The 10,985-nt window shown below is 47.9% G+C and overlaps 1 pseudogene; it reads right to left on the minus strand.

The window, feature by feature from the left end:
• Positions 1-9,134: 9,134 nt before the first annotated feature.
• Positions 9,135-10,678, minus strand: LOC115322755 (annotated as a pseudogene).
• Between the last annotated feature and the right edge of the window lie 307 nt (positions 10,679-10,985).

Below are 10,985 nucleotides of genomic sequence, written 5' to 3' on the forward strand. Positions count from 1 at the left end.
TGGTGGTCGGACTCGGCGGTGTTGACGGCCTTTCGCCGTATCCCGACGATCGTTTCGTCGTGATGTCCCGCAAGACGGAGTAACCGTCAAGTAAGAGAAAGTACGAGCAGCAGGAAAGGGATGCGACCGCGTATTATTTCGTACTGGCGAGCGGCGGCACTTTTCTGTTTACGTTCGCGCACGTTTTTGCATCGGCTTCTGCCCGTTCGTAGTGTAGATGCCCTTTGCCTTTCGTTGCTTCGCGCTGTTTCCACGCTTCGAGCGCACCTTCGGGACCCCCGCCGAGTATGGACGAATGTCGTGCCGCTAGCCCGGCGAGACGGCGATCGTTCGTCGGCGGCCTCCGTGTGTTGTAAGCGTTGAAGTGAAATTAAGGGGGGGGGGGGGGGGCGGAATAGAGTCAATCGTGTACGCGCGCTAGGCGCATTTGTCACTCACTTGGGGTAGGGTGAGGGGAGAAAAGTGGGGGAGAAGATAGAAGTAGGAGCGTCGTCTCACCGTCCCGCTCGCTCGTCATCCCATCGTCGCGCTTAATCCGTGAGTGAGTGTGTGTGTTGGGGGGGGATTTAGCACTGGTGGCTGGCACCGCGCGGTGTCCGGTGATCAAGGCGGTCTCCGGGGGCGACCGCGCCGTGTTGGTGGAGGCATGCTAGCTCGCCGAGACGCTGCTGGCGGGGCATCGGGTTGTGCCGTCCGCGAGACGCTTGTCCGTTATTTTATTTATCCTTGCATCAGGTTTTAGATTATGACGGTAAATTTGCATTGTTTGCCATACTTCGCAAAGTCGTAACAATTTTTCTACAGGCGACTCCTAGAGCCGCTCGTCAAATTTTGCGGCACGCAATACAACTTTTTTTTTTTTTCGACACACCATTTTTTTTTTATTATAACTTAGCGGTATATCGAAACTTTCTGCTTGTAGCGCAATCGCACCAATGCTGAAAAATTCCGCACGTACTGGCTAACCGTCATCATCGTAAGCTCCACTCGTTTTTCCGAGTTCACATCAAACAAAACTAGGTTCCTTCTATGAAAATACGGTGTACCGTTAAATACCGGGCAAGCGCGCACTCAAACTTTGGAAATAATCGCAAAAAAATGGGGGATAGGTCTTCAATTTTACATATAAATGTACTGTGCGTATTTTCTCAGATCTCACAAATTTGGTAATGGGCGCTTAATGTGGAATGGGCGGATGCACGGTATTCTACGGTATGTCCAGGCAGTTAGTGGCATCCTACGCCTTGGTAAGCACAACCGCGCGTTGTGAAGTCCACCACCGGCGTGGCACAGGGCCCCGTCCTTACCTAGCATGTCGTCATATGCAAGGAATGTATACTCCGTTCGCCCCTAAGCTGAGACTAGAATCTCCGCCTTCAGTGCGAGCTCGCTGGCTTCTGCAGTGCTTTGGTTGCGCGTGCCTGCGTGATCGCACTTGTGTTAGCAAGGGCAGAAAGCTTGCGATGAAGGCGGAGCTTCTAGTCTCAGCTTAAAAATGAATGGAGTATAGTCGAAACGCCATTGCCATTGCTTGAAAAACTGGATGTAAATAAGCTAATTGCACGAAACCGCGGTATCTTGAAACCGTTGCAAGTAAAAAGCTACAAAGCATGGTGTAAACAGACCTTTACGCGAAATGAGCACCGTTTTTCTCTTTTACTGCTACTTTTATTACTTGGCGTATACCGGAATGCGACGTCGTGTTTCAATGTGGCCGTGCATGGGGATATAGCCATGGAGTTATTATAATACATGCTAAAGGTTGCGAAGACCTGACAGTGTGAAGTTACTTGAATGAACATCATGTCTTACTACGCCTTTTATTCTAGTGAGGAGGAGTACAGTTCATCGAAGAGAATGACGAAATAACGGTGGCGTCCGTCCCTCTGTTGTGGTTCGACTTGAGTATGAAACAACGGCGGGTGGCCAAGCAAAATGCCTGGGGCGGACATCTTGTCTCGTGTGCGACCGGGCCAAGCACCAGACTCTGACTGGCCTTCGTTCAGAGCATCAAGTTTGCAGAAATACAGTAAGTATTATTTTGTACTGTTCCTTTTTATCTAAAGTCCTGATATTGTGCTAGCACACGTTTTGTTTTTGATTTGCCCTCTGTTAGCATGCTTGACCAGATTAGCTTGCGGCAGTTGCTCAATTTAGTTAGCTCCATAATCTTCGTAGTGACACATGCACAATCACAGTAGTGACCGAGTTCTTCAATACGCTACTGGTCACAAAACTTTCTCGTAATGCTGTGGGAAAGCATTGCATGCTGCCAAGAACGGCCGTGGTGCTGTCCTACTCTGGTGAGGTTCGACGGACAGCTTAGAGTGTTGTTTTTAGGTGCAGCAAGTTCGCTTCGGCGCCGTGCTGTGCAGCTTCTGTTTGTACCTTGAAATGTTGTACCAATGGCCCGATTTTGGTGTTTTGTGAGATTGAGATCTCGGCAGGCTTGTACTGAGGGAGCTGACCTTTCTTTAACAGACACGTCGCCTGCTAACGTTAGTAAAGAGGGAGGGTTTGTCTGCCCTAGGGTGTCATTTGCTGCGGGAAACAAGACGCCACTGCGTCGTCTGCTACCAGAACCGAAGAAAGGTGGATCATCTGTTACACACTGTATGCTGCAAGTGAAACGATAGAAAACAAAGTTGCTTTGGGAACTTCTGCTATTTAACAAGGGGCGCAATGGATGACCTGTGCTTTACTTGGAAGTGCCAATTCATTCTAAAGCGTCGTATGCCTAGGCGCGAGGTATCATGTGACCACAGAGCAGCCGCTTGCAGCCAATTTCGTTTTCTATACCAAGGCAAGTGTTCTTAACGGGATTCTCTCCCATTCTTAGACGGTTGATAGTTAAAAAAAAGGCCGTCCTGAAAGCCCAGAAAATGGCAGTTCCAACAAGGGTACAGGCACCAAGCAAGGCCTAATAGGCACGGACCTATATATCAGATTTTTAAACTGGTGCTTATCGCAGCCAAGCGCAGCGCGTCTCGCGTGCGTCGCCGACGAATCAGTATTTTTATTTCCTTTGATTGTCAAAAAACATCATAAAACTTTGTGGGAGCATTCATTTTGACCATACAAGCCAAAACTGTGACGTTCTGAAAATTGGGGCCGTGTCTCCTTTTCAGAAAGTTTATTTGATTAACAGATTTTTTTATTACATTTATGAATATTGCATACAAATTATAATGTCTCTTAAATTTTTAAAAAAATTTGAAACACTCACTGTGTCTGGCAACCGTTCCAAAGCTACCCAAACCATCCGAAGCACCTGAAGGTTCAAGCGTTCTTCTGAAACTTCCCGAAACCCAAGTTTCTGAAAAAGTTTCTTCGCATCATCAGTGCATAATGTTGATCAGCAAAATGGATAATGCTTTCTTATGCCTTGGTTATCTTGCAGCCTTCGACGCTCAGCTGCTTAGGCCGTGATAGACCTGCACATCCAGAATGGGCACCTACAGCAGCAGAACAGGGAACTGCAAGTCTGTTGGGCAGGTGCTCGGGCACGTGGTGTCTTTCAAGCACCAGGGAGAGCAGGCGAGGCCTGGGGAACAGGTGACGCCCCAGGAACTGGCCAGGCCTGAACCACCCGAGCTGTTCCTGATGCCTCTCCGCAACATGGAACAGCTTAGTGCTGCAGAAGCGCAGCTGAAGAACTTCACCAACAGGACACTGCCGGTATTTATGTGTCCTCTTTTTCACAATATTGACGGGTACAAGGCTGCGATTCTTACTTTGTGGTTTAACTTGGGTTATCTGAAGATTTATGCTAATGGGGTTGGAATGTGGACTGAAGCCTTTTACCGTAATATTTCAAATGGATGCCCACCCAAATTATGTTTTAAACACAGTCAGTGGCAAATTAAAAATGAGTAAGTTGCCGTCCCTTCATTACGGGCCTTCTGTTATTTATAACAGCAGAGTGCATGCACAGCCAATGCACATCGGGAGGCTATTTATTGTAAGGGGTACCCTTAAACTGAACCCTGCGACAGAATTGTGTCAAGGTGACGCAACGCCAGTATCACGTTTTGCAAGTCAGCTTTAGTAGCCTGCGTAAAGTTTTTGAAATTGTTAAACTGCGTTTCATAGAGGCTACTAAAGGGAGAAATGATGGACGGTGGCCACCAAAAATTAAATATTTGTGCATCTTTACATTTTTGAACAGTTCTTTCCACCCGAAGGTCGTGTAGACAAGAGGCCTTCATGTGCATCCTCATTGAACGGCATTTTAAGTCTTTTTCAACTGCCGCTTCTTGAAATATTTTTAAGTAAAACATTTCACAACAGGGGAAGTAAAATCGCCCAACACATTTGCCTTTGGGTGCTTACAATATGTCGGCCTGCAAATAATCATAAATCATGCTGATTTGCTACGACACTTCTGCCCGTTTTATCCTTAGAAGTTAAATTCCGCACCTGCAACAACTCTCGCCGTGAGTATGTGTGTGGAGCACGCACAAACCTGCCTGCATGCTTTTTATGTTTAATGCTTGCTTGACAGAAGGATCGAGATGCTGTTGTATATTATGGGCTTCTTTTGGTTTTGTTCCTGTTCTCTCTTGAGGCTATAGTCAAGAGATCTGAATATGTAGGGCGATAAATTCATTTGCGCTTTCGGCATCTGCTACAGAAGTAAAGGTACATGCTTGAAAATAACTTTTAGCCTGGTCTAAAATCGCTTTTGAGCGTGCCCACCATATGCGTATGCCCAAACAAATTTGTAAGGGGTTGCCAGATAAATCTTAATTCCATCTTTACTTTACATTAGTAGTGCATTTCCAAAATGAGATGTTAACCAGTCCTAACCGAAGGTCACCCTATGAGAGGAAATCAAATTTTCCAAGGTGAAAGAGTAACTGTCATTGCATCCGCTACTTTATTCAGCAGGTGTGAGTGCATGCGTAGCTGTGTCTCCAGGCATAGCATACGGTAGTCGCACAATCGATTATTACACGAGGCGAGCTTGAGCTGAGTAAGTTGGTTCATTGGCCTACAGGGCCACCACTGAGTCAGCACTAAACAAAAATATGGAAAGGTAACTACTCATACTGTGCTGCTTTTGCCATTTTTTGCAACTATGATGACGGTTTTGGTCAATTCCTGCCTTTTTATGCCTTTTTCAATTCCAGTCTTCGTAAAGTCGTAAAATAGGTGATAAATTTGCAGGGTGACTAACCGGCAGCTAGACTAAGCTTTAACAAAGTCAAGATGCGCAGGGTCTTTTGAATGCACTGTTTTGAGAACCACATACATTATTAAAATTACTGAGTGGATGCTGATGGGCAAAGAGGATCCATCAAAACGTTTGCACAATTTGAACGTTGCAACGAATTTGACTGACTATTGAGATTTAGCAGAGTATGGAGGGAAATATTTTAATATTTCTGGTTTCGTCTAAGACAAGTAGAGTTGCCATATATTCTAATATTTTTTATTCTCTCTCTAGTAAATATTGTAAAATTTTGATGCATGTATAGTGTGGCTTGCTGCATTTACCTGGGCATTCACATTCTCTTACTTGAGACATGTTCATACCATTGTATCTGCATATAAATAACTTTATTGACATATTGAGAACACATTTTGTCTTTCTAGGAGGGGCAGCTCGTGTCTCTAGGAGACAGCAAGAACCTGCAGAACGTGGTGCGAGAGATGGTGGGACGCCTGTTCTCAAAGCAAGTCCAGGAGCAGTTCTCCGGCCCTTCTGGGCTACCAAGGAAAGTCAAGGTTCAAGGACGCCGTGATGTGTAAGGTGGTCATCGGTAATGCATATTCTTTACTAGCTATTAAATTGATGGTATCTCTATTGGAGCTCTATAGACAAGCACAATCTTTGAAATATGTTGACAATTAAAGGGAAACTGAAACACTTCTGGACAAAAAAACGAGTTATAGGTGACTTCTGGCGCATTTTTGTCCTGTGAATCTGAATATCGCTTTCGTTTTCCCCGAAGGTGTAACTAGACGCGAGAAAACACGAAAAACCTCAGAGCAGCCGTGACGTCGTACTAGGATCTTTGGGGCGCCAAGCACGTGTCGCTCGTGTGGGCGGCGCGTGCAATTGCAAGCTTGCTAGTTGTATTTTTCCACAGTGACGCCAGTTGTGGCGTCTATTTCTGACCTTTTTTCAAATTCAAGAAAAAGGTCAGGAATAAATTTTACAAATTTATTTCTGACCTTTTTACGAATTCAATTTTCCGAAAACTCCCAGCATGACGTCACGCCCCGGGAAGGAGGAGCTTCAGCTGTACTTTAGAAATTAATTTCTGCTTCTCCATGCACCAGATTGAAAAAATAAACTCGATATTTGTGATCCTGGAGGCCATATCAAGACGATTTTGGTGTTCTTCCTCAAATACAGAACAGCTTCAGTTTCCCGTTAAATCTTGCAATATGCAAAATTTAAATCAACAGTTCCTGTCGTTTTTTTTTATTTGATTTGCATTTTCTATTATAAATATCTCCTGTGTTAGCATTCTCGGAACCTTCATACTGAAAAGCAGCGTTTTGAAGGAATTGTGAAAAAAGGTTTTTGTTGGTCTTGTTTTGTTATCCTCTTAGTTTCCAGGTTGAAAATCTAATGACGACCATTTAGAGGCCTTGGTCTGTAGAGTGTCAGTTGGGGAAGTTTAGCTCTTTTTTTGGCACTCATCTCTGCACCCCACCCCGTCTCGCCCCCCATTTCAGATGAATAGGATGTTGCGTGAAATAGCCATATGCCTCCGTAGAATCTGCACCTTAGCGTGGTAGCCAAACCCACAATCTCCACCTCTGTGGTGCTCTCTTTCTGTCACCTTTGAATTGCAGGCTAGGTGAGGGACCCATATTTACACAAAGGAAACGCTCGCAAACTGCAGTGCCAATATGCAAGATATTGGCTTCCCCTATCCCGCAACTAATCTGTGTGATCTGACAACTTTCTTTACAGGTGTCATACAAAGTCGCACTCGTGCAGCGTGGACGCGGTGCAGAAGTGGCTGACGGGCAGGGAGGCGGGCAAGGGCAATAGAGTTAAAAAGACGGACACTCCACTGGTGGTTCCAACCGCCTTTGACGATGAGGGACACTCTGGCTGAGGAGCTAGCTGCTATGGATGCACGAGTCACAATAAAGAATGTCACGGTAAAAAACATTTTGTATGTTCCCTTCTTGTACTACCCACAATATGCATCTGGGCGACAGATGAATGGGACATGTCGTCTCAACGAGTATACAGTAATTGCCATGAGTATACTGTATACATGGAGAAAGTCAATTGTTCACACAGAATTGTTTCTTAAAATTGCACAAATACTAAACCGGCTTTTTTCAGTTCAAGTCCGAAAAACATGTTAAAAACGGTCAGCACCTATAAAAGATATGAAAACCAATAAAATGGTTTGGACTGAGAAATTTAGCATTTCCACGTTTAAGTCAATTTGATCTACTAAGAAGTTGGCTGTTCAAAAATGCAGTAGGATGTCATTCCTGGGCTTTAAAGCCTGACACAGCTAGCATTCTGCTGGTTCTATGCTGGGTACACTGAATGACGCATACGCTGGTGATCCGCAATTTCGCAGGCACTGACCCGCAATTACGCTGGCACTGATCTGTTTTTACGCTGGGACTAATCCGCAATTGGACTGGCTCTGACCCGGAATCACGCTGGCACACTGATGGTTTCCTACCGTACCACCGGTTCCATACCGGGGATCTGTGTCGGGAGCTCGCTGGGAACATCCCGTATTCCCGGCATCCCGGTTTCCCAATAAGGTCCCGGTACCGGCCGGATTCCGGCATTGGGCCCGGCCGATGTCGCCCCTTGGGGCGTTTCCGGTACTGGCCGGTATCGTTATCCCGGCAGGCCAATACCGCCCCATCCCCAACCCGGCGTGTTGTGCTACTTGGGGAGCAGTTGGCTAAAGCCAAGACGAGCAGAGTTAAGAAATGGTGGCTTCCAGGATTATGTCCGTGGCTGCTTTGGCGGCATCGTGAGTGCGACGTCGGCGGCATCCTCGCGACTGCGATTTTCAATACGGGACAACATTGTACGCGGCTTGGCAACGACCCCGGCAACTTAATGCTTGCGTCGCGCGAACATTTCTCGGCGAAGGTATGATGTGCGAAGGTCAGTACACGAGACCTCTCTTGCCGAGGCGACGCAAGCGGACATGGCCTGTCAACCGCTCCCGTCGCGTTCTCATGTTTAAACCAAATTGAAATATGTCGTAGGTTCGTGGGGATGTCGTGTCATAAATAATGAGAACGAGACCGTTGGCTTTGAGAATTGTTTAAACAAAGAAGATATAAAGAAAAATATTTAAAGCAATGGTATTAGCAAAGGTTCTACAAAACTATTTAGAACAGCGATATCAGTAGATGTTACACACGCGACTTCCACAGTTCTTAATGCCAATAGAAAAATGTTTGTCATACGTTGGGTCTTGGAATCTTCTGTCGTTGCGAAGGTGGAGATGGCTGAGCGAGCGAAGTGTTGGGTTCCGGGTCTTCAGAAGTCCGCACGAACCCAGCGAGGGTGGAGGGCAGGCTGACGAGTCTGAGTTCCCGGCCTTGTGGAACCAGGACGCACTCAGCGGGAGCGATGACCAGGCCAGCACATTCTTGAGTTCCCGGCCTAGTCGAACCGGGACGAACTCAACAGTCAGCCAGCTCCTCGGACCGCTTGTCTTCTTCTACCTCTTTTCTTTCTTTTTCGCTCGTGCCTTTTCTCCGGCCGTCGACGGTATATCTCGTGGCACGCGGGGCCACGTCACGGCGAAAACGTCTGTAGCCTGGTGATGGTTCGCAGCCGCGCACATCACAAGAGTCCCTTTTTACAAATTAAAAAAAAGAAAAAAACTGTGTTGGGTTCGCGAAGGTTACACATATCAATAAACGTACACTAAAAACACTTGAAGGACAAATATTTCAAACCGCATGCATTCATCACCGAACGTAAACCATACTTTCTCTCAACTAGACTAGGCGGCTCATGTAATCTGCACCTTCATTTCGGAGCCCCGTATATGTTCAACACGAAAGCACTATTTTTGCAAGGCCAGGCTCAACATCCTTCCCAGCGTACTTTTTCATTTCACGATACCAGAAAACGCGCTTAAGTCAATCGTCACAAAACTTTCACTTGACGCGAAACCTCCTCTCAATTTCTTCACATCTAAGACGCGATTGGTAGCCGAACCAAATATGCACGAAATGCGGACCAAAACACAAGCAAAAAAGGTGAATTCATTCTTACTTCCCACGTCAAAAATCGTAGTAGCGACCATTCTGCCTCTGCAAGGTTGCTTCCTTCACAGATGGATGACCGACTCCTCGGTCTGCGGCGGGAACTTTTCCTCGCGAATTTCTTTCCTCTCCAAGGAATGCTTGGACTCAGCCTTCCCCTTTGCAGACGCATAGAGCTCTTCCTGTTTTCCGTCTTTTTTCGGAGCGCTTTCAACGCTTTCTGCCAAAGAGCGTTCGTTGCTCAACCCCTGGTTACGTCCGGCGTACGCCCTCGATGGGGACGCTGACGTCGACCTAGGTCTCGGCTTGCGCCACGAACCCGGCACGTCCCTGGGCTCCTTCTCGAAGTCGAACCGCCGTGGATCACTCCTAGACCTTCCGCCACGCCTGCGGAAGTGCCTCCCGCAGAAGCGTCGGTGTGGGCCCCGCTGGGCTGGGGTGTCCTCGTATTCGGCCTCCGCTTCAAACTGTAAGTGGGGTTTCATGTCTTCGGCGGGTAGCGAGCTCCTTTTCATTTCTCTGGGACGGCGGTAGTGGCGGCGCAAGAAGGATCTCCCAGGCTGCAGCCATCGCTGCGGTGGCGTTTGCGGCTGCGGCAAATTAAGTCTGGCACGAGCACAATATCATGGAAGTCGTCGGAGTCCTGCACACCGTGGCGCGGGTTGGGCATCGGTCGGTGTTGACTCCGTCTCGGGAACCAGCGACCTCTGAAGCGTCTTCTGTCCATGGCGTAAGGGAAGCACTGTACGGGCTCGCCGTCGGGAACGGTCACATTGGCGGCCTCGCGTCCCTTCTCACCTACAACGACGTCAAACTGGACGGTCTCACCCTCATAAACGCTGCGCGTGACCTTCTGCGGGTTGTTCCGCGTGATGGCGGTCTGGTGGACGAAGATGTCTTCCCGCGTGTCGTTGCGGTTGATGAAGCCATAGCCGTTCTTTACGTTGAACCATTGGACGGTGCCCAGCACCCGCTCGGCGAGCACGGGTTTCTTCGCGGTCACCTGCATGGCGCCAATTTCAACGGTGGGCGCTTTTCGGCGTAGCCCAGTAACACTTGCTCCGGCTAGGATCGAAGTGGGAGCGAGATGCTCTGGATTCTCGTCATTCATGGGATCTTCTCCCCGTGCTTTAGAGGCCCCCGCCGGTTCTTTCCAATGAGGATCGGGAGAGGATGCGTCACGCGAGCCGGGAACATTGCCGACTATTACATCGTAAATTCGAGCGTCCAGGCACTTGGCCACTGCGGTCCCCGTGAAATAGGGGGAGGTGACATCCACTTGCGCCTGAGGAACGTCGATGCTTCGGCCATCTATCAGCCGCAATGTGGCTGTGGTCCCCGTGAGTGCTGCCTCCGGGACGAGCGAGCGACGCACCACCACAGTGTTGCTACCAGTGTCCCTTAAGACGGAGAGAAACTGGCCGTCAAGTGTACCTTTTAAAACAGGCATGACGTACGTTGTCTTGGCCTCCCGTCGCTAAACATCAATACCGTTTCTATCGCCCTCTTCAATTTTAGGATTAGGTTCCGAGGCCTGATGCAAATGTTTTTTCTGCTTCTTAGAGACACACAACAGGAAGCTTCCTTCGAGTCGCTGCCCTTTGTGCAGGTCTTAGCATCGTGACCTGTTCGACGGCAGTACACGCAGTAGAGTTGGTTCAGTTTCGAACGGCAGTCAGATGCCCTGTGCCCCGGTTTGTCGCATACAAAGCATTATACCAGAGGTTTGTTGGTAGTGTTTACTTCCTTTGCTCTTG

The sequence above is a fragment of the Ixodes scapularis genome, unplaced genomic scaffold (genome assembly GCF_016920785.2).
Source record: "Ixodes scapularis isolate PalLabHiFi unplaced genomic scaffold, ASM1692078v2 PGA_scaffold46__3_contigs__length_2488377, whole genome shotgun sequence".
Taxonomy (NCBI): Eukaryota; Metazoa; Arthropoda; class Arachnida; order Ixodida; family Ixodidae; genus Ixodes; species Ixodes scapularis.